The sequence below is a fragment of the Myotis daubentonii genome, chromosome 7 (assembly GCF_963259705.1).
Source record: "Myotis daubentonii chromosome 7, mMyoDau2.1, whole genome shotgun sequence".
Classification (NCBI taxonomy): Eukaryota; Metazoa; Chordata; class Mammalia; order Chiroptera; family Vespertilionidae; genus Myotis; species Myotis daubentonii.
Window position 1 is genome coordinate 39792538 of NC_081846.1, and position 27241 is coordinate 39819778.

At 37.8% G+C, this 27241-nt stretch overlaps 1 pseudogene; it reads left to right on the forward strand.

Moving 5' to 3' along the window:
- LOC132238834 (small ribosomal subunit protein eS6-like) overlaps window positions 1-14143 on the forward strand; it is a 28148-nt pseudogene extending 14005 nt beyond the window's left edge.
- The last annotated feature ends 13098 nt before the right edge of the window (window positions 14144-27241 follow it).

The window sequence follows — 27241 nt, forward strand, 5'->3', positions numbered from 1 at the left end:
AAATTACAAACACAACATCATTCTGGCCTGAACAAATGTATATGGCCTATACAAGTGTGAGGCCCTGAAACATCAGCTAAACTTCTTTAACTTCACAGTAAATATGCTCTATCTCAAAGGATGTGAAGGAGAAGGCAATCACAATATGAAGTTTTTGCTTTTCTAGGCCATGCTGCCGCTTTATTAGCCCAGTGAAACATGCAGCATTGGTCCCTCATGGAAAGCATTGCACGGCCTCTGGCCTTCCTGACCTTGGACTTTGCTGAGCTGCAGTTCAAGATGAATGACTATTTTGTTGAGTAGGTCCACTGGGTGCAAAAATCATCACATCGGATCCAGGAGGATTATCTTGGTGGGAAATTAGGGGGTCACTACAGTAATTCATCCTGTCAGGCGCCTTCCTGTGACCTCTCAGGTATCTGTAAGGGTGAAATCTGTGCTAAATGGATTTGGAAGGTAACGAAGGCAAGCCAAGAAGTGTAGCAAAAAGTATCAGACTATTAGAAGTGACCTTTAGAAATGTGCATGAAAAGAATCAGGATAAAGAATTTTTACACAGCCTTAGTTCTTCCTAGTTCATCTTTCTAGTTGTTTATGTAAGTGTCATTTTAAAAAATAAACTAGAGGCTCAATGCACGAAATTCATGCAAGCATAGGCCTTTCTTCCCCTTGCTGCCAGCATTGGCTTCCCTCTGGCACCCGGGACCCGGGCTTCCCTTGCAGCCCCAGCTTTGTACTGAAGGACACCCTGTCTAATTAGCATATTCCACTTATATTTTTATAGATAGCAACTGGTAGAGCTGTTTTTGGTTTGAGTTGACCCAGTCACTTGATGATTCACATTTAGCTTTAAAAAAATATTGATGCCTAAATTTGCATGGCATTTGATAATCCACTGACACAAAGATCATTACAACACTCCCTACCCTTCCAGAGTTTACTGTCTTCTTAGAGAAATAAAACACAGATAACTCCAATGCTAGGTAGCATATGCCTAGTAGCATGACAGAACAACCAAAGGTTATTTGAGTTTAAAGAAAAAAAATATTTTTAGAAGGAGTGGCATTTTAGATGACACCAGAATAATGAGATTGTCTGCAATGGAGACACAGAAACTATTCCAGGCTGATGAAGGGCAAAGCCTGGGGTCAGGGAGTGGGTGGGGGCAGAAAAATGCAAGAAACAGAATTAGTTCCGTCTGAGTTGGATGCAACAGTAAAATTAAAGAGATGAAGCAAGAATGGGGTGGCACTGCATCACTGAGACCTCTGCATTCCTACCAAGTGTAAACGACCAATGTGGTCATGGGAAGCCATCTTCTGCAGGGGAGGGGAATGGACGGGAAAGTAATTTTGAAAGTTAACCTGAAAGAAGTATATAGAATAGAGAAAAGAGTCAGGAAAGTGCTGGAAGGCCAGGTTAGAGAGGAGCAGAGCACACAAGGCACTGGAGTAGCTTTGAAGGCAAAAAGATCTATAGATTTCCTTGCAGAGATGAAATCTCATGGGAATGGGAGGTGCAGGGTGAGAGAAATTGACAGCTTTCTGGGAATCTCACAACTTTGAGATCCTGAAGGGCAGCTTATTTTATTTGTAGTACGTTAGCAGGTTGACGTGTGCCTTCTTTTTCTCTTCTCTTTACCATTTGATGTATATGGCTGCCCTGATGCCCTCCATCTCTCCCCTTCTTCTGTGACTTTACCTGCCCAGAGCATCTGCCATCTTACTTAGCTTTGTTAGTGACACAGCAGATTAACTTCCCCCTAATACTGTAGACACACTGTGATGTTACCAAAGGAAAATAAAGCTCAATTTCTTTTAATGTGTATTTTACTTCCCTGAGATTTCAACACAATTAAGTACAAATGACAAAAACATGCAAACATAAGTACCCAACTACCTCCAACTGTGCAAAAAGGAGCACCAGGACCCAGAGGGAAGGAGGGAGTGGGCAAGTGGGTGGGAAAAGATCAACCAAAGAACTTATATGCATATATGCATAACCCATGGACAATAGAGTAGTGGAGGCATAAAGCAGGGGAGCGGGGGCAGGCTATAAGGGATCAATGAGAGAGAAAAAGGGGACATTATAATACTTTTCAACAATAAAGATTAAAAAAAAAAGAAATCAAAAGTAAACTAAAATAAAATAAAATAAGGAGCACCAAGAGATAGCTCCCTTGGGCAGAGATAAAAAGCTACAGAAATTGGAGAGAGCAATGAGTTGGCTGATGTCAGGTGGTGATGCTGTGCAAAACCTGGCTGCAGCAGAATTACTATGTGGTTTGGAAAGGTAGCAGGATATTAAAGATGGAGGCAGTGGTAGAGCCTGGGTTACCAGGGAGTTCCACATCAACCATGAATTTCCTGTTCCTCATTTTCACCTCTTCACCTCCATTTTGTTCTCATAATCATAGTCATACCCATGTGCAAGTGATGGATTCACCAGAAAGATGATCCAATGTTATGGAAATACTAGAGGCCCGGTGCACGAATTTGTGCACAGGTGAGGTCCCTGGGCCTGGCCAGTGATTGGGGCCGATCGGAGCTGGCTGGCCTGGGGGAGGGACCACAGGAGGTTGGCCACCCATGGGAGGTTGGCTGTGGGAGTGCACTGACCACCAAGGGGCAGCTCCTGTATTGAGTGTCTTCCCCCTGGTGGTCAGTGCGTGTCATAGCCACCGGTCAGCCAGTCGTTTGACCACTTGTCGTAAAGGTCGCTTAGGCTTTTATATATAGAGAGGCCCAGTACATGAAAATTTGTGCACTGGGGGGAAGAGGGGGCGTCCCTTGGTCTGGCCTGCACCTTCTCACAGTCTGGGAGCCCTCAGGGGATGTCTGGCCTCCCTCTGTGGGAGGCGACTGGGCAGCCAATCAGGGGATGGCGCCGCCCCCATCAGCCCACCACTGCTGCCACTGCCAGCCTCTCTCTGCGGGAGGCAACTGGACAGCTGATCAGGGGACAGCGCCAGCCAGCGATGCCCTGCCCCCCATTGCCCCTCCACCACCACTGGTCACTGCTGCCTCCCCCCCATTGCCACCCCCTCCTTCTGTCAGCTGGGACGTGCCTTGGCTGGCCTGGTGCCGCCTGCTCACCGGCCCCACACCCCTCTCACTGGTCATTCTGCCGTCCAGTCAATTTGCATATTATGCTTTTACTATATAGAAATGTACAGCATCATCTTATCCCTACAAAGTTTTTCTGCCCTTGTATTTTCATACCTCTCAGTTCTGTAAGGCAGAATCATGCAATCTTGATATTTTCCTACAAACTGTCAACAGATTCCTGACAGTTATGATTAGAGACAGAAAATGAGTCATGGGTTCAGAGTAATTGATTTCTGTGCCAGTAAAGTGGATCACACTCCACCTGAGAAATAGGTCTACTTGGCATCACATGGTAAGGACGTAACATTTGCCACTAAAACTGGCAGATTTGTTCAAAATTTCATTGTGCCCCTTGCCACATATTATGGTGAGAATAACCGAAGATCTACCAATACCAGGATTTGAGTGCCACAGGAAATTATGGAATTTGTATAATTGTGTAAGAGCTTTTATTTACATAAGGCTTTGCAGTTTATGTATACTTCTGTTTAACTGTGTCACCAGATATTCAAAACAACCCTGCAAAATATCACGAAATCAGTAAGGTATGAAGAACTCCTAGAATCCTGATTCCTAGTCTAAAGTGGTTGTCAAACCTAAAGCTTACCGTTTAGAGACCTTTTGTAGAAAAAGAATATAAAATCATAAGTACATAATTTAGTACAAAATGAATACATACTTAGGATGAGGAAAGAAATCACAGTAAATTACAAATTTTAGAAGGCTGACAAATAGCATAAATACAAATCCAGGAAAATAATTAAAATTGTAATAAATGCCTGAGACACAATCTAAAGACATTTTCCCTAAAGTTTTGGCTGCAGACACTTACATTATTTTTTAATGTAACCATAATTTTGCAACACCATTTTCCATAGAGAAATCATCATGACAAATTAGTCTTTCCCTTAGCATAATTGATTGAAATGTTTATTATTGACCATTGAGATGCATAAAACATTATTCACACTTAGATTTACTCTGTTTGTAGTAATGCTTTAGGTTTGTGCTCTCATACAAGAAATTCTAACAAATTATGTTATCTCTTTAAAATATTATCTTTATCTATATCTATATATCCAAATATTATCTAAATATATATACACTGAGTGGCCAGATTATTATGATCACTTGACGTTTGTAGGCAAATTAGCTATAATTTCATGCTGAAGTTGCTAGAGGGCCAGACCATTATAAATAGGGAAGCAGGTTGTTTACTTCTACGACAGTAGAAGTGATTTTTTTCTGAAGATATGGGTAAACAATGCGATTTAACAGCCTTTGAACGTGGAATATATATATCTACACTGAGTGGCCAGATTATTATGACCACCCCATCAGTACTTCGTTGGGCCACTTTTTGCCTTCAGTACTGTGGCGATTCTTCTGGCATTGACTCCACGAGATGTGGAAAGGTGATGCGAGGAATCTAACACCATGCCTGATGAATACCACTGTCCAGTTCTGTGAGATTTGATGGTTGTAGAACCAGCTGCCTCATGGCTTTTTAAACTTCGCCCCACAAATTCTCAATTGGATTGAGATCTGGTGATTGTGGGGGCCACCTAAGCAAGGTAAAGTCTCCCTCATGTTCTTGAAACCACTCCTGCACAATACGAGCACCGTGGCATGGTGCATTGTCTTGTTGGAAGAAGCCATCTCCATTGGGATACGCCATCAACATGATAGGATGAACCTGATCAGCAACGATACTTAGCTATGTTGTGCTATTCAGACGTTTATAATGATCTGGCCCTCTAGCAACTTCAGTGTGAAATTATAGCTAATTTGCCTACAAAATTCCTGTAGCCCCACAAACACTGTCATACCAGAAGAGATGGATGGAAAAGCATCCTAGTTCAAGGAGACAGCAGTCTTAAGGAGAAGTGGTCAAAATACCTTTCTTTTCAAGTATTACAAATCCGTATGGCCCTATGAACACGCTGAAGGCTATCTTTGGTCCTTGAAAAGGACCCGAGTCAATGAGGGCCCTGATGTCTAAGTTCAGCTAATCAGTCTCATGGTAAGTCTGTCTCTGAATCAATGATATACGAAAACAAGTAACAATTATTGACCATTCACTTTTTCCATGTGTGTCACCGGAGAAGAATGTCAAGTGTGGATTAGTTATAGCCAGGTTATAGTTCTTCAAGCTTGATCAAGGATCAGGGTATGAGATCAAGTAGACACCACAGAAGGAGTTTGAGCAGGAAAACAGGATGGCAGAGTTAGAATTCTAATGGAAATGTAGGGAGAATCAGAGGCAGGAGATGAGAATAAGACGGGATCTGAATCCAGGATCACTGGGTGAAACCACAGAAGCAGCTATATCTAGAGATACCTTCTCCTTCCGATCTTGGTTGTTTTTGTTTTTTTGTTTTGTTTTGTTTTAATAACACCTAGATATTACAAACATACACAGCCAAAGACATTTACTATAAGAAGCTTTCTACTTCAGAGTGTAAAAAGAAAGACATGCTGGTGTTATTTTTAGTTGCTGAATGATGACATAAATCTCTAATCATTCTGGTTTGGTTGACATTGGTAGCTTTACCAGGACCTTCTTTCTAGTGAGTTACTCTATAAATGAGTAACTGAGATGCTGTGTCATTAGTGCTTTAGGAGGGTTGCAGATAATGGTACTGACATAAGTATTTCTGAACATTTTCTTTTAGGGCTATTAACCTTTTTGACCTTGCAGATTTTAGTTACTCATCACGGAGGGAGTATCAGCAATGACCTTTTACTAGCTGAAAATAAATAGCCACCCCCTCCCAAAAAAAAACCCCTTACATCTCCAGAAAAATATTATTGCACTCTTTTTTGGTTCCACTAGTAGTGAAGGTTAGTTAGAAGTCCAATGTTTAACATGAGAGGTCTGCTATTTTCCTTGCAATATTTCTGCATGTCGTTCCACATATCACCCCAGGGGGTTCTGATGACTATTGTACTAAGTCCTGAAAGTAACAGAAGCTCCTAAAAAAGAGAGGGTATATGTTTAAGGCGGGCTCCTTAGGTACCATTAAGACAGCTCCAGGAATTATCTCAAATCACTAGTTCAAAGCCTCTGCATAAAGTGAGGATACTTGCACATTTGAACTCTCCCTTGCCTCCTCCCTGAGCTACCATTTCTGGAAATGAATGCCTCACTCATTAGAACACCAGTTCAACTTTCCTGCTTCCCACGACTGCTGCCTTGCTTTTCCCCTTTACATCTTTTGTCGGATGCAACTTCATTTTGGTGTTTTCATGGCCCTCCTGTTCATTCTGGATTCCCAGGACTGAACTGCATCTCAAACCCAACCATTACTTTAATTCCCTCGTGATATTCCTAAAGTGTCACCATATGATTTTGGCTTGATTGACTCTATTAAAAGGGAATTCTGGGACTGTTTGTTTCATTTGTAGAGACTACTTATCATTAGAACTATCTTTCTTATCACAAATCAAAATGTGTCTCTCTATAATTAGCACCACTGGTCATAGCTCTGCCTTCTGGAAATATACTTGTGGCAATTGCATTCTTCTTCCGCGTGACAGCTTTGGCTGCAGTCCAGCTGATGAGTATTTAGCTTAGAATGTTTTGCAATGTTTCTGGGGTGAAGGTATTCGATGAATGTGAGATGGAAATTAACAGTCTCAATGACCATTCCTGTCATGATACCTTCATATCTAAACCCTCATTAGATAAAAACTACAAAGTTGTCCTCAGAAAAAGAATGTTTCTAGAATAAATCATCCAAAAGCTGGGGGAAAATACTTTGTTCACTTATGTGTTTGTTTCAGTAGAGGTTCTCTAAACCAGGGCAATTTTATCCCCCACCTCCAACTCTCCGCCATGACTTCTGGGAACATTTGGCAATGTCTAGAGATGTTGATAGTCATCACACTTGGGAGAAGGGTGCTACTGCCATTTAGTGGAAAGATGCCAAAGTTACTGCTCAACATCCTACGATGCCCAGAACAGCTCCCCACCCTTACCCCTCCACCCTCACAACAAAGGATTCTGCAGACTAAAATGCCCAGTGTTTAGGTTAAGAGACCTTTGTTAGAGAAACCTCTAGGAAGTCAACGCTGAAAAATGTATGCCATGATTACTTGCTACTCACTCTTTCTTGGGATTTCTTTCAAAATGGTTGTAGTCATTTTCACCTGGAAAATAGATTTTAAAAAGTTAGGACAATTGTTGACAATGTTATCAGTCACTTAGAAATTTATCTCAGGGAAAGGGGAAAATGCTGGCTCTTTGGACATATTTCTTTGAATATTTTATCCATATATAGTCTCTAACTGGCCTGAGAGAATCAATCGCCCTCTACTTCTAAAATAAAACAAATGTCAGCGCACAAAAGTCGGCTTGGAGGTAAAATTCTCAAAATCAGCCTTGTATAAATACTTTAACTCAACTTCAATAAAATGAACATTAATGTAAATATGTTTAAACTACATATTCACTAAAAGTGAAGCCAAAAGTAATTTTAAAACATTATTATTCATTTGCATTTTATAATCATTCATGACAGTGATATGAAAACAGAAAAGACAGGATACCTGACTTTTCAAAAATATAAACCATTTACTCAGAGCTGATAATCTTACTTCTTATTAAAAAAAAAACCCTCAGAAGAACCCTTCTTTATTCTCCTTTCACTGAATCTTTCTATCCACAGGTATGTGTAACCATGTGCCTCTACACTGACTCTATAGACTCACTACCCATTTTTATACGGGCCAACTTCTCTCACATCCTATGTTCCATCTTTGCCTGCTCAAGGACTTTTCTCATGCAGTTATCTCCTCTCTCTTTTCCTCACCAAGTCATCATTTCCCCTCTTTTCTGAACCACTGATATCACCACAGAAGCATGCTATAGAGCTTATTACAGCTAGCCCCTAGTCTCATCTCTCCCTGCACCCTCTTAGCTCACACTCAGCATTATTGGATACAGCTCATCACTTTCTCCTCAAATTCTTTTTTAACCTGGAATTTGGTATATTATATTCTTTTTCTTAGCCAATGATTGCTCCCCAGTCTCCTTTACCGGATCCTCTTCATTTCCCCAACCTTGACATGCTATGGTGCCCCTTATTCCTAGGGGATCCCATCCATCACAATGACCACCAACACATCCTATTGCTGAAGAACCCCAGATTTGTATCTCTTCTGAATCTTCATACTTTGTTCTAGGATAGCAAATGGGCTTTTTAATCATAGCAGATCCAAAACTGAGACCTTGATTCTCCCCCCGCCCCTTGAAAAACGTGTTCTTTTTCCAGAGGTCCCTACCACAGCAGTTATCACCATAAAGCAGCTCAGTTAAAAATCTTGCCTTCACCCTCAATTCCTCCCTATTTCTCATAGCTCTTCTTCCAACTCACCAAATAAATTCTGATAGAGATCATTTCAATTAATATCCTGTCCCAACTCATCCCCATCTCTCTCCTGGATTCAACAGCTGATTCCTACCTTCCCCCCGCCCCCCGCCCCAAGTCTTCTACTTCTGCTCTGGTAAATCAACAGACAGTTCTCGCCATAGTAGCCAGAATGAATCTTTTAAAATAGAAATTATGCCCTATCACTCAACTCCTGGACACCCTGCAGTAGTTTTCCAACACTCAGAATAAAATCCTAAATCTTTACTGCAGCGGGTTAGATCCTACTTTATTTGGCTCTGGATATCGTTTTACTCTCATTTCCCACCATTTTCCCCCTTGCCCATGACACTTTATTGGCCTTTTTACAAGTTCCTTTAAACATTCTCCTACCTCGGGGTCTCTATACTCATTTGTAACTACTTCCTGAAACAATCTACTCCCAGGTAATTCCCTCACTTCATGTATGTCCCTGCCCAACTATCATTTCCTAAAAAACAACCCTCATTAATAATGACACTCCTTCCCTAGCCCCATACCCTGCTCTAGTTTTCTTTGTAGAATTTATCACTATCTGATATACTATAAATTATTTATTTCCTATTATCCCACAGTTAATGTAAACTCTATAACCACAGGTTTTTTATTTTGTTCTCAGCTTTATTCCTAGTGCCAAGAACTATGCTTGGGATAGGATAGGCACTAAATATTTACTTGACTACTGAATGAACTAGTGTCCATATTCAGCTTGACATAACCTAGAATATGTAATCATAACTTTTATAAACTTTATTCACTTATGTACTAACCTTACACTTTTGAAAGCACTGTATTATACTTTTGTTGTTTATAGTTAGCTAAAAACAAATATTCATTCATAATACTTTCTATATTTGGGCACATCTTATCCTGAGGTGAAATCAAACAACATACAATACAGTAAATACTGTAATACCAGAATACACTAAGCAAGTACAAGCAAATAATTAAAATAATTATCACTATATCACATTACTTAAAATAATGTAATGTAATTTTATTATTATAAATAAAGCAAAACCATATTTATAAGAGTTTAGTAACTTTTTTACTGAAAAACTATAATGGCCCCTGGATGCCATCTTCGATATGGGAGCAATCTAAGCTCTTCAAAGAGAATTGTCGTATATCTAATGACTTTAAACAATATTTGAAACAAGAAGCAATACCTCTCTGTCTTTTCTGAATTAGGTTTTAATACATTCTTTGACATCTGGGATTTGAAGTTTGACAAGATGACAACACTGGAACTTCACTTTGTCAACAGCAAGTGGAAACATATATTTGAGACTCATCCTAATAAATGTGCAACCTAAAAAAAATTGAGTAATATTATCAAGTCATAACATGCAGAGATAAACAGACTGATGTTCCAGCATTCCTGTGTAGACTTAGATTGTCAGAATAATGAGTGAAGAGCTGTTTGTCTCAATGTAGTTGAGAATAAAATGCTGACACTTTTTATTTAACACTAGAAAGGGAACTAGATATCTGCTAACATGATATTAAAACACTGGATTTGGGGGAGATACCTAACTTGTCTTTGCTCATCCACTGAGTAGTTGCTTGAACTTGAGCCTTAATGTCTAATTTTCATTTAATAAAAAGGAAAAGTGAGAAAAATAATTCTACTTTACGTCTTCTACTTGGGACTAAATTGCATTATAAGTCACAAAGCCACTTATTGGAAGAGCTGAGATTTGAATTTATATCAATAAGGATAGGTAACATTATGCTGAAATAACTAATGACCTCCAAGTCACAGCAGGTTAAAACAGTAAAAGTCTGTTTCTGACTCATGCTAGATGTCAGCAGACACAGTGTGCTTTTGGCTGGTCATTCAAAGAACCATTTAATGGAGTCACCACCTTGACACATGTTTCTACAATCACTGAGGCAAGAAGGGAACATGACACTTGAAGGTCTGACCAGCAGTAACACATATCACTTCTAACATTTCATTGGTCAAAGTATTACAGTTGTACTTAGCTTCAGCTGGAGCAAGGAAGGAGAAACACAATGTTTTTGAGTAGCTCTACGGACTACCACAAAAATCAATATGGGTCAAGAGACTATACTAATCACTTTTATGTAGAGGCAAGCTTATTAGTAGCTCCTGGTGTATATCCGGTCAGCAGCACCTATCTGTTTCTCTAGAAAGTTTATTGGGGAAAAGAGAAGAGATATAAATAAACAGATTATATTGAATATAAGGACATTTTTTGTGTCTTTACTTGGACACAGGATATAAAATATATATTCATGATATATGTATAATATATTCAAAATATATGTATTATACATGATCCCATAATGGATGTTTAATTGAGTAGATTTATTTTCACAGGAAATTTAAACTTTTAAATAATCATGTAAAATAATTTTTTTATTCTTGCTATCATATATAACAAATAGGAACAAAAGTAAAAATAGCAAGATAATAAAATCATTTTAATTATTGTCTTTAAAAAATGATAGCACATGCTAAAGCACATTCAAAAGGACAGAAGTATCTGTGGTAAAAAGCACATCCACAAAATAACCACTGTTTTTAGAATGTCTTTAGAATTTATGACTTTTTAAACTTTATTTCTATTATTGACACAACTACCAATGTCCCCATTTCCCTCCATTTGCCCACCTCCATCCAACCCGCAACCCCTTCCCTTTGGCCATCGCCACCACACTGTTGTCTGTGTCCATGGGGTTATGCATGTATGTTCTTTGGTTAATCCCTTAACCTTCTTTCATCCAATCTTCCTTCCCCAGACTCCTCTCACAGCTGTCAACCTGTTCCATGCATCCATGCCTGTTTCTATTTTGTTTATCAGTTTACTTTGTTCATTAGGTTCACATAGAAGTGATGTCATTTGGTATTTGTCTTTCTCTGACTGCTTTATTTCACTTAGCATAATAATCTCCAAGTCTGTCCATGTTGTCATAAAAGGTAAGGGCTCCTTCTTTTTTACAGCCACGGCTTTTTTATCCACTCACTGTGCAAATGTACCACAGCTTGTGCATCCACTCATCTACTGACGGGCACTCATGCTGTTTCCAGATCTTGGCTATTATAAATAACACTGCTATAACATAAGGATGCATATACTCTTTCGAACTGGTGTTTCAGGATTCTTAGGATATATTCCCAAAAGTGAGATCGCTGGGTCAAAGGGCAGTTCTATTTTTACGTTCTTCAGGAAATTCCATACTGTTTTTCACAGTGGCTGCACCAATCTGCATTCCCACCGACAGTGCACTAAAGTTCCCTTTTCTCCACATCCTCGCCAATACTTGTTTGTTGATTTATTTATGCTAGGCATTCTGGCAGATGTGAGGTGATCTCTCATGTGGTTTTCATTTGCATCTCTCTGATGATTAGTGATGATCATTTTTTCCTATGTCTATTGGCCATCTGTAGAATTTATGGTGGTTTCTATTTCACAGTTTTGTGTGCATGTAGCAGAAGTTAGCAATTTTTTTATGGGTTCTGTGTTTTTTGTTGTTATTATTTTGTTTTGTCAAGCCTAAGAAGGTATTCTGAATGCCAAAAATATACCAAAAAAAAGAATGCCATGTTTTCTCTAGTACTTTCACAATTTTATTTTTCATGCTTTCATATATGAAGCACCATTAGAATTTATTTTTGATTAAAATTGTCAGATCAGAATACAAGCTTATTTTCTTATATGGTAGTTAGTTATCCAATTGTCCCAATCCCTGTGTATGTTTAGGTCTATTTTTGTTTCTAATCTGTCTCATAAGCAATATTTTAAATTTAGCACATACTACATTATGAAACAATTTTTAAAAACTTAGTGCTTTTTAACTTAAGAAGTCTGTGAATGAAAAATTCTTCAGAATGGTGGATTCACTAGCTCAAAAACCTGCTTTTCTATAAAAATAAATTAGAATTATAAAAATCTTCAAAATCAACTCTTTCAAAACACTGATAAAAACCAATAGTTTGCAACAACCCAGGGACCATTTACATGAGAAAACTGGTTGAATCTTTGGAAAGACACAGTGAGTTTTGTGGTGTTTTAACTTGCCCTATATCCTCCTTGTCTTACCACCTCTATGATATCCTCATAAGCCAACAGCCTTGTGATCCACTGTGAAAACCATTAGCCTAGTAGCCTTTAGGACAGAATGGGTTGGGAGCTCCCTAAGAGGTTCCATTCCCAGAGAACTGTCAATAGTTGACCTGTCTGGGGGCTTCCTGTAAACCATCACTCACAGGACTTGTCTTTGTTTGACTCAACTCAGAACTCACTCAGTCAGAACAGCCCTTTCTTCAGGGGAACGTGTCCAAAACTATCAGGAGAATTTGTCTAACATTGCAGCTGCCAGAGGCAGTGAGAACAGTTGGGACAAACAGGAGGTTGATCCAAAAACATAAAAAAAGCTAAGAATGCAATGTCCACATGGAGCTTTGAAAAGCTCTGACATACTCCTGGGAATCTAGGAGGCTATATACATGTGCAGGGCTGTACTTTGAAAGACTGTAGTCAGGGATATGTGTGTGCTGAGGAAAGACTTAAAAAGGTCCTAAGCTTTCTCCTATGGCTCTGCACAATCCAGAAGTGAAGACTAAGGCATAGCGCAAACTGCAACAGCATTAAAGGTGTGCCCCAGCGTGCACACCAAACCCTCTGGCAAAGACTTACTGATTCAATACATTTAAGGAAATCTCTATCTAGCCAACCACTGAGCAAACTAAATTGAGACTTTAGGGACTACACATGACAAAGAGTATAGACAAACAATCAGAAAAACAACAAATCTTTGTGTGTATGTGTGTGTGGGGGTGGGGGGGGTCTGATTTCTAGAGTCTATTTTTCAACAAAAAATCATGACATGTGAAATGAAATAACAAAGTATGTCCCATACACAGAAGGTTAATAGAAACTGTCCCTAAAGAAGCCCAGATGTTGGAATTGATAGACAAAGATGTTAAATCAGCTATTGTAAATATGTTCAAAGGACTAAAAGAAACTATGTCTAAAGAATAAAAGAAAATATGAGAGGTCTCTTTTTCATGGCCCCTTGGAGGCGGCTGGCTGCTTCATGATGCTGAACCTTACTTTCCCAGTCACTGGCTGCTAGAAACTCATTGAAGCAGATGATGAATGCAAACTTTGTACCTTTCATGAGCAGCATATGGCCACAAAACTGCTGCTGATGCTCTGGGTGAAGAATAGAAGGGTTCCTTGGTTCAAATCAGTGGTGGGAATGACAAACAAGGTTTCCCCATGGAGCAGGTGCCTTGACCCATGGCCATGCCCACCTGCTACTGAGAAAGGGCATTGTAAAAAAAGGGGAGAAAGATCCTCCTACTCTCACTGATTCTACTAAGCCTTGTCACCTTGGGCCCTAAAGAGCTGGCAGAATTCATAAACTTCTCAGTCTCTCCAAAGAAGATGATGTCCACCAGTATGTTGTGTGGTAGCCTCTAAACAAAGGAGGTAAGAAATCTAGGACCAAAGCACCTGTGATTCAGGGTGTTTTTACTCCATGTGTCCTGCAACACAGACATCAGCGTATTGCTCTGAAGAATAAGGAAAGGAAGAGGCTGTAGAATATGCTAAACTCTTGACTAAGAGAATAAAGGAGACCATTTATTAGGCCACAAAAAAGCTTCAATAAATGTAAAATTTTTTAAGTCGTTCAAAATATGTTCTCTGATTATAACAGAATTAAATCAGAAACCAATAACCAAAGGAAATTTAGGAAATTCACAAATATTTGGAAATTAAATTACACACTCCTAAGCAATCAATTGATCAAATAGGATATTATAAGGGGTATTTAAAAATACTTATGTATGGCCCAGCCAGTGTGGCTCGTTGGTTGAACACCAATAACCAGGCAGCCATGGTTTTGATTCCTGGTCAAGGCACATACCTGGATTGTGGGCTCCATCCCCAGTAGGGGGTATGCAGGCGGCAGCCAATCAATGATTCTCTCTCATCATTGATGTTTCTATCTCTCTCTCCCTCTCCCTTCCTCTTAGTAAAACATATTTTAAAAATACTTAGGTATGAATAAAAATAAGAACACATGAAACTTATGGGATACAGCTATTGGGATATATTAAAAGAAGAAAGACATAAGTCCAAATATATACATTGTATGGTGCTTCTTTTTGTGGTTTCATGAGGATTTATACATAATATTCAGTATTCTTTATACATCTGCCTTCATTTACATTTATTAACCCCTCTTGATTTAAGAGAGCACCAGCAATTGTGGTTACCTCAACTCGTGTAGTGGCTACTGAATTAATCGCAGACTCAGCTCAATTTCTCTGAATGTGTGATCTTGCAATTCACAGAGTTTAGCAATGAAGTGCTACTTTTAATGCCAGAAAGGAAGAAAGAAAACTGCCATTTAAAAAATGATATATCTTTTAAAGCAAATTTACATCTACAAGGCTGCATGTTGCTATTGAATATTTGTAATCATTTCAATGTGAAAGATTACTTTTTATTTACTTTACTATACTCAAAATATCCTTGTAATTTTTTTAAAACTTAAATAAAGAATATTTATTTCTAATATATATATGCATATATATATATATATCAGTATTTTTCCATTCTATTTCAATCTCAAATATGTTGACATGATAAATATATTTGAGAAACTGTACATAATCCTTTCACTATATATATAAACTAAGTTCTCTAACCTTTTTAAGATTAAAATAAGCACATTTTCAGTTATTTAAGTATTAAAAACTTCTTGAGTATGTACATTGAAGCCATATAAGGTCACAGCTGATGCAAAAATCAATTTTATTCCTGTACCATTCACTCACTATATATACTGCTATCATATAAATGTTCTTACTTTTGAGCCAAGAATATGCAATGAGGAAAAATAGTCTCTTCAATAAATGGTGTTGGGAAAACTGAATAGCCACATGCAAAAATTGAAACTGGACTGCTATCTTATACCAAACATAAAAATCAACTCAAAATGGATGAAAGACTTGAATGTGAAACTTGAAACCATAAAACTCAAGGAAGAAAACATAGTGGGTGAACTCCTTGAGCCCAGTCTTGGTGATTTTTTGTATTTGGAACCAAAAGCAAAGGCAACAAAAGCAAAAATAAACAAGTGGAACTACATCAAACTAAAAAGCTTCTGCACAGCAAAAGAAACCACCAACTAAAGTAAAAGGTAACCTATGAAATGGAAAAAATATTTTTATAACATAAAACCAAAATATATATAACTCATACAACTCAATAGAAAACAATTTGATTAAATAATGAGCAGAAAAACTAAGTAGAGATTTTTCTAAAGAAGTAATACAAATAGCCAATAGGGACATGAAAAGATGTTCAACATCACTAATCACCAGTCAAATACAAACCAAAACCACAATGAGATATCACCTGACACCTGTTAGAGTGGCTGTTATCAAAAGAGAAGAGATAAATGTAGCAAAATATAAGGAGAAAGGGAATCCTGGTGCATCACTGGAGGGGATGTAAATTGGTACAGCCACTGTAGAAAACAGCATGGAGTTTTCCTAAAATGTTAAAAAACAGAACTACTGTATGACCCAGAAATTCCATTTCTGGGTATTTATCTGAAAGAAATCATTATCTCAAAATGATATCTGCACCCCACCCTGTTCATCGCAGCATTATTTACAGTAGCCAAGACATGGAAACAACCTAAGTGTCCATCAGTGGATGAACAGATAATGAAAAGGTGGCGCACGCGCGCACACACACACACACACACACACACACACGCACATGAATATCATTCAGCCATAAAAAAGGAAGGATATCCTGCCATCTGCAACAACATGGATGGGTCTTGAGGGCATTATGTACGTGAAAGAAGTCTGATGTAAAAAGACAAATGCTGTATGATCTCCCTTAAATGTAGAATTCAAAAAATCCCAAGTCCCCAAACAATTCATAGACAGAAACAGCACATTTTTGTTTGCCAGAGGTGAGGGGTAAGAGTAGGTGAAGTGGGTGAAGGGGGTAGAAAGGTCTAAACTTCTAGTTATAAGATAATGACATCGTGCAGATGTAATATAAAGCATGGTTACTACAGTTAACACTACTCCACTGTATATTTAAAAGTTGCAAAGGAAGTAGATCTTAAAAGTTTCATTAAAAAAAAGTATATGAAATTTAGGAAAAAGAAAAACAGATGCTACTGAGTGAAAAAAAATGTGAAATAGTGTTAACATTTACTTACCAATCATTTAAATCGTTGGCTTTTAGAACCTTTCTGAAAGATATGGAAACTCTGAATATAGGAAATAGTTGGCATTAAGCACTAACAAAGGGCAGATTAGACAATAAAAAAGTTATCAAGTCTGTCTACTATGTAAAGTAGTTACAACTAACAGAATTATCAGGGACACTCAGGCTGAGCAACATTCAGAGTGGAAGCAATGTTTCCAAGAGCAAAGACTGAACACCCTGGATCAGACCCTCTATTTTTACTTGTTATTTTTTGGTACCTTTGCAAACACCTTCACTCCTTCCCTTAGGAGGAGATTGCATGTTGAGAGGGAAAAAGTCCTTAGAGCCACATTTGGGTTTGAATTTTCATGAATCGGCCCTGGGACAAGCCACTTAACCGTACATAGGCTTTTTCATCTGCAAATGGATTTAATAATACATTATTGAGGGATATGTGAGGATTACATTAGATATTTTGAATATGTAAAAGAACCAGGCATAAAATGAGATACCATCTCACACCTGTCAGAATGGCTATCATCAACAAATCAACAAACGACAAGTGCTGGAGAAGATGCGGAGAAAAGGGAACACTCGTGCACTGCTGGTGGAAATGCAGACTGGTGCAGCCACTGAGGAAAACAGTAAGGCGTTTCCTCAAAAAATTAAAAATGGAACTCTCATTTGACCCAGTGATCCCACTTCTAGGAATATATCCCAAGAAAACAAAAACACCAATCAGAAAGGATATATGCACCGCTATGTTTATAGCAGCACAATTCACCATAGCTAAGATCTGGAAACAGCCTAAGTGCCCATCAGTAGATGAAAGGATTAGAAAACTGTGGTACATCTACACGATGGAAAACTATGCTGCTATAAAAAAGAAGGAATTCTTACCATTTGCAACAGCATGGATGGAACTGGAGAGCATTATGCTAAGCTAAATAAGCCAGTCAGAGAAAGATAAATATCACATGATCTCACTCATTTGTGGAATATAATGAGCAACATAAACCGAGGAACAAAAACAGAGCCAGAGACATAGAAGCATAGACCGTCCAACCTAAAAGGGACAGTAGGAGAAGGTGTGTGTGGGGGGGGGGGGGGGGAGGGGGGGTAAGAAATTAGCCAAAGGCCTTGTTTGCATGCATATGAGCATAATCAATGGACACAGATAGTAGGGGGGTGATGGCATGTGCTGGGGGGTGGGAGCGGCCAGGGAGAGATCAATGCGGGGAAAATGAGACTTTATGTAATACTTTAAACAATAAAGAATTTAAATTTAAAAATACATATATGTAGAACAGATTTATTTTATTAAATTAAGTAAATGGTGCCTGGTTTGGGGTATATTATTTCAAGCCACTAGAATTTATTTTTTAAATTCTAGCTCTTGCACCAATTCTTGCATTAAACCCTGGTGGCTTGAGAACGTACATGCTTAATGCAGAGATGTCCAAAGTAGTTTACTTATTGGGAGAATGTAGTTCAGTGACCGGTGAAAGCATTATATAGTCCTTGCTCAGCATTAATGGTTTTTTCAACCTGCACTTTGCAAGAACTTTAAGAGGAGATTCTTGAGAGTATCAGGTTTATAGGACATGGTCCTTCTCAAGAACAAAACAAGGTCAATATCTCAAAATTTAGAATTCTCCACAATAATGCTCTTCCCATTTAAAAGGAGCAAAATGAGGTCAGTTTGAAGACCAGAGCTGCTCCAGAAATACTATTATAAGTATTAAGTTTTGTCTAGTTTACACCCCTTAGTCATAAAGTTTGAGGTTTTAAAAAGAGAGGTATACACTGAATTTACCTATCTTAAATATGTCTCCTTTTCAAATAGTTGAAAACTTTAGGTAGATCAGTTTAGGACTGACCTATCTGCACTATAAACTTGACTTGGTTTTTTTTTTTAATTATGTGACATAGTCTACTAGTATTTCAATTCTTAAGATTACTGACATTTCAAGTAAGAATAAGCTTATTGTAATCTATTTTTGACACTGCATCAATATGACCAGGCATATCAAAGTTACAAAAAGAGATAAGAAGATGACTTAAAAAATATGGGGTGCTTGTTGTGAGAAAACAAAATCAATTTATAAAAGCCAATGAAAAGGAATTGCTCAAAGCTTCTCACAGTTTAACTTGAGTTTTATCCAGTCATAAAAATGTACTTTGATAGTCAACTTAAATCATTTCAATTTAACAAATGTTGTGCAAGGCACTGTGCTTGCTAGTCAATGTCTCCCCCCGCCCCCCACAATGAGTATTGTCAAATGTGGTCCTTTCAAAAATCCATTATTGCTTTTCATTTGCCTCTCAGAAAGTATTAAAATACTAGAGGCCTGATGCACAAAATTTGTGCAAGAGTAGGCCCTTCCCACAGCTGCTAGCACCCAGGACCCGGACCTCCTTCACAGCCCCAACTTCGCCCGGAAGGTCATCTGGAAGGGTCTGAAAGAACGTCCAATCTATTTAGCATATTATGCTTTTATTATTATAGATACTCTCCACATTTTTTTAAGTTCTTTATTGTTGAAAGTATTACATATGTCTCCTTTTCTCCCCATTGACTTCTCCCAGCCTGCCCCGTCCCCCAGCACTGGCCTTCACTCCCTCCATTGTCTGTGTCCATTGGTTATGCTTATATGCATACATACAAGTTCTTTGGTTGATCTTTTACCCCTCCCTGCTTAAGAATTTTGAATCATTGGTTTTTTTAAAAAAAGGTAAAAACTTTTGTGCTTCAAAAGACATATTCAGGTAAATGAATATGCCTGGTAAGGGACTTGTATCCATAATATATAAAGAACTCTTACAATCTAATAATAGACAAATATGTAAATTGACCATACCTCTGCAAAGCCCCACAGCCAATCAGGAGGGAATATGAAAATTAGTGGGATAAAGATGGCAGCAACCTCAGAGCCAGCTGGAGTGGGTGGGAGGCCTGGGTCACCCCCAGTGATGGAGGAAGCCAAGCTTCCCACCCGCCTGGGCCTGCCGCTGAAGGAGGGGCCCATGGGCGGCAGCCATGAAGCCGGCCTGACCAAGCAGGAGGCTTGGGTTGCTGGGGCCGGCCACTGAGGGAGGGGCCTGAAAACGGCCCTCAGCCCCTTACCCAGGTTGGCCACACCCCCCAATGGGGACTCCCCACCCCAATGGGGGTGTGGCCGGCCTGCAAACCACCACAGGCTCCTCACTCAGGCTGCCCCGCCCCCCAAGGAAGCCCCCAGCCTGATCCGGGACACCCTTCAGGGCAAACCAGCCAGCCCCCACCCATGCACCAGGTCTCTATCTATACTAATAAAAGGGTAATATGCTAATTAGACTGGGAGACCTTCCAGGAGACCTTCTGGATGTTCTTCTGGACAAAGTTATGGTGGGGGGGCCAGGGTAGAGGCAGTTAGGGACCAAGAGGGGAGGGCAGTTTTGGTTGATCAGGCCAGGATGGGACGGCAGTTGTGGGTGATTAGGCTGGTGGGGGGGGGGGGCATTGGGAGGGATCAGGCCAGCGGGGTTGGCCAGTTGGGGGTGAGCAGGCCATCAGTGGGGGTCAGTTGGGGACAATCAGGCTGGCAGGGAGGAAAGTTGGGGCTAAGCAGGCTGGCAGGAGGGCCAGTTGGGGGTGATCAGGCCGGCAGGCAGAGTGGTTAGGGGCAATCAGGCAGGCAGGCAGGTGAGCAGTTAGGAGCCAGCAGTCTCAGATTGTGAGAGGGATGTCCCAGTTTGGAGAGGGTGCAGGTCAGGCTGAGGGACACCCTCACCCCGTGCATGAATTTCGTGCACCAGGCCACTAGTTCAACAATAAAAAGACAATCCAATTAAAGATAGGCAAAGGATTTGAATAGCTGTTTGTCCAAAGTAGATATACAAATGGCCAATGAGCACATGAAAAAATGTTCAGTATCATTAGAGACTTAGGAGAGGCAAAAAGAAACACAATGAGATACAACTTCACACTCACAAAGACTGCTAACATACAAAAAATAGAGAATATCCAGTGTTGACAAGGATGTGGAAAAACCACAACATTCATACATTGCTATGGTGAGGCCAGTTTAGGAAACAGTATGGCAGGTGTTTAAAATGTTGAACAAAGAGTAACTATATGACCTAACAATTACACTCCTAGATATATACCCAGGACAGCTGAAAACATGTGTATACAAAAATCTGTACATGAATGTGCATAGCAACATTATTCATAACAGACAAAAGATGAAAACCCAAATGTCTATCAAGTGGTATATTCATAAGTGTGATATTACTCAGTCATAGAGAAACAAAATACTGATACATGCTATAATATCAATAAATTTTGAAAACATTATGCTAAATGAAATAATCCATTTATCTAAAATTATTTGATTCCATTTATATAAAAATTATCATAATAAGAAAATCTACAGAAATAGAAAATAGATTAGTGGTTGCCTAGACCTGGGGGAGGAGGAATGAGTGACTATTACTGGATACAAAAGTTCTTTTTTTAGGGTGATAAAATATTTCAAAATTAGTAGTGGTGGTTGCACAATGTTGAATATCACTGAGTTATATGCTTCAAAAGCATGAATTTAATTGTATATTCAATAAAGCTATTATTATGAAAACAGTCTATCAGTCATCTTTAGTTTCAAGTTTACCCTACAAAAATATGGACATTTTCCCTCAAATAAACACACACACACACACACACACACACACACACATACACACACCCAAGCCCATAGTTTTCTGGGTATTTGAAAATGTACATACTTTCCCAAACTTGATTTTAAAAAATTTCCTGGTATTATAAATTAGCAAGACTCCTATGTAGATATATAGATCCCTGGACTGTCATAAACCTTATTTGACTATATCCGGTATTTATCTAACATAGTACCATGCATATGGATCATTCCTGGAAAGGTTCACTGTACTTTTCTAACTAGGAGGACATTAACAAGTTGTATTGATTTTTATCAGGGCAATGCCATTATATTAAGATTTTAAGTACTTAAAATTTATCAGCCAAAGGTATTTCTTTATGTCATTTAACATGTGCCACTACTTAGATAGCTGTGAGAACTAAAAGAAGCTCAAATTAAAATATTTGCAGTGTTATTCTTTTTCCCAAAATAACCCAATTTGGAAGATAGTATCAATTCTGCCAAGCAGTAAATTCCTCAATTTATATAGGTCACGCTTATTTTTCTCTTCCACAAATTTCTTATCTATTTCACCCAGGCCCTCTTTGGGAAACTACTGGTACAAGAGAGCAAGAGAAGTGTGTATTTTCTAACACCTCTTTCTGTCAATATTTTCCTTTAAATTCTCCCTTGTTCCATTACAAGTTTGGAGCTCAAGTCATTTTCTAGTCAATAGCTCTTTGTATCTTTTGCCTGAGCCAAATAAGGAGACTCTCTAAGGAAAATCAAGTTGTGATTGGCTGTTACAAAAGAATCAATTTTAGTCAGAAATACACCAGTTTGTTTCACTTGACAAACCACAGCAAGAAAACTAGATTGTAAACACTGTGATTGACATAGTACATACTGAAGACAACCAATTAAATTGTCAACTTCACATGAGCAAATACGAAATAACTAATTCATATTTAGACTCTTGTGATCTATATCATACATTTGGCATTTATAAAAGAATTATTTAAAAGCTATTTTAATATCAATTCTAAAGAAATATTATCAACTTTATCTCAATTATTTTTTTATACACCATAAGAATACTAAGATTCCTAGTTGTTATATGATTGGCAAACACAGACCTTATATAATTTAAATCATTTTGGGAACATTTTTATATAAAAACTGTATGCACAGGAGAATTATTAAATTATATGCACTTAGCATAGTATCATTGGCTAAAGTTTTATAAAATCAAATCAAAATATTAGAATTATGACATTTTAAATGTACAATCAACTATTTAAATCAAGTGCTTTAGATATATCCCATCCAAATTATTCTTCACATATGAAATCAATTGACTTATTCGTTGGATATCCTGTTTTCCTCCATGTCTTAAATTACTAACCAATATTCTTATATTATTCCAATAAGTAACATTGTTTGTATACAAAAAGTAAAATTCTCCATTTGACCTTTTGATATGCTTGAAAGACAAAAACAATTGATTGACTGCTACCAAAGTGACTTAAGTTGACATTACAATTTTAAGGTTGACCAGCTGTGTGCTAACATATTTGGAAAGTATACCAAAATATTCTTAATGTAACCCTCTCCATTCTGTGTGCCCTTTGATTAGTTAAATGGAAAGGGTGACAAACTAAAACTCCAGCTACAAAAAATAGAACCATAAACTTAGCAGAAAAATTAACATTCCAATACAGAAAAGTTAACAATCCAATACAGAAAAGTTAACATTTAGATCAAAAGTTATAGGCTGATGCTATAAGGGAAAATATTATCTGCAAAAGTGTTATTTTTGTCTTTTAACTTTATTTTTACAATATTAATTTATCTATAATTAACAATTGGGATATTTCACAAAAATTTTAGATATCTAGCCTCAATTGAAAAAATAAAATCAAAATCTGGCAACCCCAGGACCATTTTACACACCTTGCAAGTGTTAGGGTCATGGAAGGAGGAACTCAGGAGGCCAAAGGAGTAGAGAATTATAAATTTATCATTAATCTGCTAGCAGAAGGGCTGCGGCCAAAACAGCATCGGCAGGGCAGAGTAAGGAGAGCGGAATATTTATGTCTCTTGTAAAGGTGAGCCAGGTGCAGGTGGGGACCAAGTGTAGGCAGTCACTGGAAACTGGGTGAGGCAGTTTACTGGAAACCTACAATGTGAATAACAGGAAAATCGCTGGGAGGGACAAGAGCCCCCAGGGCATAGTGGAGTGCAAGAATGTGCCTAACAGCAAGAAATCAGTAGAAGTGGGTAATAGATGCTTCTTTACATGGGGAATGCCAGAAGCACTGTTTTCAGTCTGCTTTTTTCTTTTATTTATTTTTATTTTTTTATTTTTTTAGGATTCATAATGCTTTTAACTTCTTAACTTTGCTGACTTATATTACCTACCCCGGTAGGATCTAAGTTTATGACCCCATTAAAATACATGTAAATGCTTCTATTAAAAGAACAACCAACAAAATTTAGTTTAAAAAGGTTTAAATTGTCCCACAGAATATCTTCAATACTTTTATTTGGTATAAAAGTAATGACTATGGTCAGTCTTTAGAAGTATTAGTACACATATCTGGTCAAGTCTAGCTTTCAAAGCAGTATGTGAGGTTAACCTTAAAACCTTAAATACATGTGCTCTCTACTTGCTAAAATCTCTACTCCCTTCGATTTAGTTAGAATCCACCACTATGATTGATGAAGACCAAGCACATGTGAAAAAGAGTAAGATTAGAGAAGACAGAAAAGGAAGCACTCCTTCCTAATCAGTCATATAAAGTATTTGCCCTCAAACCAAAATTACCTATTTCAAGATCTAATATGGAATATAACCTATATTAACACTAATATATTAAATATAAATGATGAAATAACATGCAAAAAGTTTAATAAAATTTTCTCTAGAACTAAGTTAATTCTTTCCAAAAAGGCATAAATATATTTAGTTTACTAATCTTTCATTTAGAATATCAAATAATGTAAACTAAAATGTTACTAAATGTCTTTAAATACACACACACACACACACACACACACACACACACACACATTTGGACCAAGCATAGGTCCTATCTAGCATAGGATTTCACATTATGGAAATAATCACTAATATATCCCAAGAATTATATAGATGTAAGTTCTTCTTAGTCTTATTTATAATAGCAAGAAGAGGGGGCAATACAGCAATATATTCATCAATGGAGTGTTACTTGAATTAATTTGGTATACTGGAAATGAAAAGTGTAGGAAAGTAGTTAACGGCACAAAACAACATTCACAATATCGAATGAAGTAAGAAGGTCCAAAGTAGTACAGGTATCCCAGTTTCAGAGAAGATATAAGCAAAATAAAAATGAAAGGATGTGCATCAAAATATTAACAGAAATGAGGTTTTAGGTATTATAATGAATGGAATGGTATCTCATCCAAATTCATGTCCGCCTGTAACCACAGAATGCGATCTTATATCGAAATAAGAACTTTGCATATACAATTAGTTAAGATGCGGTTGTCCTGGATTTGCACAGGCCATTGAAGTCCTTATAAGTGGCGATGATGAACAGACACAGGTGAAGAAGACCACACTGAGACAGAAGCAGGTGCTGGAGTGATGCAGCTATAAGCCAAGGAACACCAAAGGTTGCTAAGCGCTACCAGAAGCCAGGAAGAAGCAAGGAATGATGTCACTCTATAGTCATCAGAGCAAGCACAGCCCTGCTGACACCTTGATCTTAAATGCTAGTCTCCAGAACCGGGAAAGAATAAGTTTTTGTGTTTTTAAGTGACCAAGTTTGAAGTCATTATTACGGCAGCCATAGAAAATGAATACAGTCAGTGATCTTTATTTTCCTTTTCATGTGCATGGTTTTTGCCCTATTTGATAAATTAAATATATTACATTCTAATGATAAAAATGTTATTAAAACCATAATGTGGCCTAATAAATACATAATAAATGATAATTATACTATTCTTAGAACTAAAAGTTCTAATCAACATATTTTAAAGAGAAAAATGAAAATCTATGTTCAAGCACACTCTAAAATGCTAATGAGTATCTGAAGTGCTGATCCTTTTATTATTTATCTTCTACATTTATGAGGTTTGGAGATAAACAAGAAAAATCTCTCTCCTCTAAGAAGGATCAAACATCAATAACATTTATTAATAATAAAATCAAAGTAAACTGAGAAGCTTGGTAAATGCAATAAAGAACTTCTTGAAAGCAGTCATGTTTGGTTCATATAATATTGATATGGTTTTAGTAAACAGTGAGCATTGAGAGAATTCAATATGGAGCAAATAAACAAAATATACCTGGAAATAAGACAGACAGAAACAATCCGAAATATAAAACCTTGGAATTTGAATATTTGCACTTTATCTAGTACATCTTCTAATATTTCAAGAATCCTTCGAACAACATTCCTGATAGGCATTAATTTATTCTACAGATTAAATTTTCTAAGGACCCATAATTTGTGAGGGATGCATGACTACATTACCCAGTGACCACCTCCAAAGATAGAAGCTGACTTTTTAGAAAGCAGCCTTAGTCTACTACAACTTCAGTTCTTAAAAAAATTCTTATGTTTAGGTAAAATCTTCTTTCTGGATTACAGTATTTTTGTTCTTCTTCCATACTTTTATTTCTTCTTCAATTTACCCTTCATAACCAACTTGTATCATAACTTGAAGTCATAGTTTTAAAGAATTTGAGAAAGAAAATCAAAAGGTTACTAACTTCTCACCAATAGCAAAATTCCTTTTACAGCATTCTTTACTCAACTGCTATTCTCTGTGTTTGAACACATCCATTTTAAAAAAGCAAGTCCCTTCATCTGTGGGCAGGCAGATTTACTTTAGGCATGTTTTCTGTGGATCCAAAGACATAGAAGCATGAAACAGACTGGTGAATTTCAGAGGGAAGGTGGCGCTGGGCGTGGTTGGGTAGGGAGTGATTAACTGGGGAATTTATCTGCATATATGCATAGACCATGGACACAGACAATAGAGTGGAGAAGGCCTGGGAGGGGCTGGGTGGAGGAGGGTCAATGGGAAAAAACAAACAAAGGGGACACCTGTAATACTTTCAACAATAAAAATAAATAAATACTAGTAAATAAATAAATACTAACTTCTCACCAATGGCAAAATCCCCTTTACAGCATTCTTTACCCAGCTGCTATTCTTCTGTCTTTGAACACATCCATTAAAAAAAGAGCAAGTCCCCTCATATGTGGGCAGGCAGATTTACTTTAGGTGTGTCTTATGTGACTTTTACCAATTGATTCTATTCCTTTCTGCCAGAGCACAACAAACTCATCCATGTCAAGATTGCCCAGGCATCTGAAAATTACCATCAGCTCTCTCCTTAGATCTCTACTATACTAGGCAAAACATTCCTGGATAGCTTTCCTGGTTTTGAGGCCCTTTATTCTTCACTCTCATGGTCAGGTTTTTCTCAACAGATCTCAATACAGGTGTCTCTACTTATAGTGTGGTGCCTAGAATCCAATACAATACAGATGTGATATGGCCACTCAGAGTAACAGCATTAATTTGGCAATTGTAGATAAAATCATATTAATCATAGTTGGAGTTGATTGGTTAGCTAAAATCCTGTAGTATTTTTCACTAGACTCCCTTTTAATTTTTGAAAAATTTCCCCCCTTTCTATAAACAGGTAGTTTTTTAAAATCTTAACTAAAGTGTAGAACTTTCTATTTATCTCTATTGAATCTCATTGCATAAGTTTCTATCTTTATTGCTAGCTTTTCAGTATCTCTCTGAACACTCTTAATTCTTCCATACAAATAATATTCTTTAGAAACTTGCAC